The sequence below is a fragment of the Aricia agestis genome, chromosome 10 (genome assembly GCF_905147365.1).
Source record: "Aricia agestis chromosome 10, ilAriAges1.1, whole genome shotgun sequence".
Taxonomy (NCBI): Eukaryota; Metazoa; Arthropoda; class Insecta; order Lepidoptera; family Lycaenidae; genus Aricia; species Aricia agestis.
The window spans coordinates 5,402,135-5,406,751 of NC_056415.1; the positions used below are offsets into that span (position 1 = coordinate 5,402,135).

Consider the following 4,617-nt stretch of genomic DNA (forward strand, 5'->3'; position numbering starts at 1 on the left):
AACACAACAACAGCTAAAGCTATTCCGGCAGATGGCGTTGTTAAGTAACATGAAGTCAATAAGTGTTTGATATACCGAGCAAAGCTCGGTCATCCAGGTACTGATATTTGAACAAAGTTGCAGAAAATATAACAGTTGTTAGTTGCACTATTTTATCTCACCCGTTATTACTATGCAAGTCGCAACGTGATTTTTAATCGATATTTTCAGTCATTTTGGCATTGTGCTCGATTAGTTGCGCAAGCGACCGTACAAAGTAAGTGAAAGTGCTGTAACTGGACCGAGCGGGATTGTGCACCATGTATTACTTCACAAGGACATTTAGGTTGTTTCATATAGATATTTTTATAACTGGTTCGTTTAGCATTAATCGAGGTTCTGATTTATGGCTTAACCTCAAAGCTATAAGCACGTAAAATATGTTTTAATCAGTTAATTACTTGAAGATCAGTGTTTTACCTTTAGTATTTAAAACATAATATTACCTATCACTGCTAGTATTAAATGAATTTGTTAGAAAACTCATGGCTCATTTTCATTGGTCGTTAACTCGTTCGTTATACAGCATGCGGGCAGTCCCCGCAGCCGAGATAACGACCAATTAAAGTTACAAGTCGATACGTGTTCGTTACACCGCCTGCGGGGATTGCCCGCATGCTTTATACCGACCGTGATATCGACCAATGAAATTCATCGGTCGATATACAGCTTGCGGGACGCGAGTTGCCACGTTTCCAACAGTTCCCAATGGCCGCCATACTACTGGCCATACAACGCGAAGAGCCGAAATTTCGCGGCGTAATTTTCGTTGCGGAACGCGCGCGTAGTGAGTATTTAAAATTCTCAAATGTAATGTGTGCGTTAACGATTTGGAGTTAAGGTTTGATTTGCTATGTTCGGTTTTGATAATTCCGTCGCGTATCTAAGTGTGTTCCTATACAAAACATTACCGCCGAATCACTGCCGAACTTTAAAATTCGGCTGGCGACGGAATTTCGGCATAGTGTGTCGTCTGTCGCGTTACGTCCGTATTTTGTATGTGTTTGATACGTGACGTAAACGCGGCGGAATTTACGTCGGAGTAATTCAGCTTAGTGTGCTTAGACACATACTGTAACAAATGATTTTATGCCTTGTACCTTGAAATCAGGTTGTTGTTCCATGGCAAGAACGTCTGTATTTGACTTGATGGTCCTAAAATATGGATTGTTCTATTTGTAGGACAATGTTACTCTAAACGAGTGAGCACACTGAGATGGGCCGTGCCGGGACTCAGCGTGCCGGGGCTCATCGCAAAAATTCGCCTCCTTACAATTTGTATGGAAGCGGATGCGCGTATCGCACACTGTGTCGGGGCGCAGCGGATTTCAGCTTCCATACAAATTGTATGGAGGCGGATTTTTGCGATGAGCCCCGGCACGCTGAGCCCCGGCACGGCCCGTCTCAGTGTGCTCGCTCCTTTAAAGTATATAACTATTAATATATCAATACACAAAATATTAGCTTGTCAGGGTTCCGTTTTAGGGTTCAGTAGTAAACCAAGTTTTGTTGATGACAAGGGACAAAAATAAATATAATACATGTGGTAAGTACTCGGGGACTGCCGCGGTTAGGCTAGCATAGCATTTTCTATCAACTTATGCACTATGCAATTATAACTCGCATACGTCTAGTTGCACGCACACAAACACCGTGCCAAAGTCTGGCAATGGCGAGCACCACACCCCGAGCCACATCGAACCGAAATCTGCCGAACTGAAACGACGTTAGACAAATGTTAGGTGTTTTTCGTCACGGAATTTCTTAATTCGGTCGCCGCGCTCAAAGCTTGCGATAAAAGCAATGCAGTAGCTTAAAAAGCTCAAGAAAATTATTGACATGTCATACACATCTTATGTATATGACATGTCAATTTTCTTGTTATATGATAAAAATTTTCGGTGTGCATTCATTGTCTGATTGCCATAACACAAGTTTTACTTAGCATGGGATTAGTCAAATCCGATTAGACGACGTGATGTACGCTACCTAGCTTTTATACTATTTTATATTATTGTATGCTTAATAAAGAATTTGAATTTGAATCTTCATATTGATACAAAAATTCTATAGCTCGTCTCATAGTTTTAGCTATAGTGTCAACTCCAGCCTGGAGACCATCAGACCACAAAGGTCCTACACACGTGCATGGAGTATGGACATTCACCTGTGGGCGCGGCCCTGACACAACCGCCATTGTCGCAAGACACCGCCACATGTTACTACACTTTTTAATTATAAAGCACTGGATTAATAAACAACGACCTAATAGCATATGACTAATTTAAGGCGTGGTATGGAAGCTTAACTTTTTGGATGTTGCAACACATAAATGGAGAACTTTTATAAATCTAACGAGCTTTCGCCCGCGGCTTCACTCGCGTTAAGAAGTATTATTATATACAAATTTTCATCCCCTTTTTTTACGAAATAAGGGGGCAAACGAGCAAACGGGTCACCTGATGGAAAGCAACTTCCGTCGCCCATGGACACTCGCAGCATCAGAAGAGCTGCAGGTGCGTTGCCGGCCTATTAAGAGGGAATAGGGTAATAGGGGAGGGTAGGGATGGGAAGGGAAGGGAATAGGGGAGGGTAGGGATGGGAAGGGAAGGGAAGGGAATAGGGGAGGGTAGGGAAGGGAATAGGGTAGGGGATTGGGCCTCCGGTAAACTCACTCACTCGGCGAAACACAGCGTAAGCGCTGTTTCACGCCGGTTTTCACACCTTGGGGTTAGAATTTATCAAAATCCTTTCTTAGCGGATACCTACGTATTTGTATTTGTTTTATGTGAATTATTATTAGATATCTGACATATTATGTAATCTTGACATGATTTAATTTATAATTTATTGGTATGTAGTATTATGATTTATGACATATTTAGTATGAGATAGGTAAGAGAATAGGTATGACATGATTACTATTTAGACATTAGATATTATTGTATTTGTTTTATGTGAATTATTATTAGACATCTGACATAATATGTACTTTTGACATGATTCAATTTATTTATTGGTATTTAATATTATACTTTTTGACATATTTAGTGATTGAATTCGCAAACAATGATTGACTGACTGAGGGTGCTTCCAATGTTAGACCATTTGTGACATCTGGTGTGCTGAAAATAAAAATAAAAAATAAAAACTAAAGTTTAACATTCAAATCAAGTACCTAGTACTTCAAACAATCAAAGATTACAGATAATTCTAAGGGTTACCTGTATTGTCTGCACCACATGCAAAGTCACTCAAAAGGTTTTTTGATGAGCTCGACATGGCTCTCCTATGGTTTGGGTGCTAAAAATATTATAGACTATAGTAAATGATGAGAAACACCAAGGACCATAAAAATAAACTTATTAAAAATTATGTAGTACCTTACCTATCACGCGCACCTCTAAGTCAAGCTATAAACGAATCATTGTATGGGATGGAATAGCTCAATGATTTTATATTAATTATCGTTTTCATGCCCAAAAATATGTTCAAATGTTGTTTATTATGATTTCATGAACACTATTTACGCCACAGATTACTAGTATATATTTGTATTTACGCATCCACATCCGCTGACATTATTTTTCTTTTTTCTTCTTCTTTTCCTTTGTCATGTCGTTTGTTCTTTATTTTTATAATGTTGACATATTATTAAGTAAGATGGAAATTATTAGGCATGCATTTATTAATAATTATTATGACAAATTATATTTAAGAATTTATCCTAAATTAATAATAATAATACTCCCCACACCGGTTTCGGTGACGGTGGCCGGTTTCATTGAAACCAAGCCAGGTACGCAGGAGTAATTTTATAGTGCCCAAGTGTGTGCGCAGTACACAAGAGCACTCTCTATTCCTTTTACTCTCATAACCCAGTGGGACGGAAGACCGACACGACTGGCGAGAGATCAGGCGCAGGACCGACTTTTTTACATGCCCATCCGACGCATGGATCATCTTACTTGTCAGACAATCAGGTGATCAGCCTGCGTTGTCCTAACCAAACTTGGAAATAACATGTTTCCAACGCGGGATTCGAACCCACGACCTCCGGAGTCGAGAGCGACGCTCTAACCACTAGACCACGGAGGCGTTATCCTAAATTAACATTTGCACGTCGAGAAAATTGACAAAATATGTGAAGCACTGTTAGAATTATAGTAACACCTTATTGTACCATATTTACGCAAATAAAGAATATTATTATATTATTACGTCATAACATCTACCTGCATGCCAAATTTCGGGCCGATCCGTCCAGTGGTTTGGACTGTGCGTTGATACATCACCATGTCAGTCAGTCACCTTTGAGTTTTATATATATATATATATATATATATATATATATATATATATATATATAGATGTAATGTTGTTATTAGGTATCTTTATGCTTATGTTTTTATGCTTTTACTTTTTTTAATATAATACATATCTATACCAAAGATCTAAATACACTTTTAGTTAGTATAAAAAGAAAAATAAGTGCTTTCTGTTAACAAAACCTTTACATTATAGAATAATACTTTAGAATAATTAAATAAGAGTCACTAATCATTAGTAACTCTTATT

General features: G+C 38.4%; 1 long non-coding RNA gene across 1 annotated transcript; it reads right to left on the reverse strand.

Moving 5' to 3' along the window:
* Positions 1-3,079: 3,079 nt before the first annotated feature.
* Positions 3,080-3,447, reverse strand: LOC121731425. Its single transcript, XR_006036230.1, has 3 exons — positions 3,428-3,447; positions 3,264-3,342; positions 3,080-3,164 (listed from the first exon to the last, which is right to left on the reverse strand). It is a non-coding gene; the product is annotated as an uncharacterized LOC121731425 (long non-coding RNA).
* Positions 3,448-4,617: the final 1,170 nt, after the last annotated feature.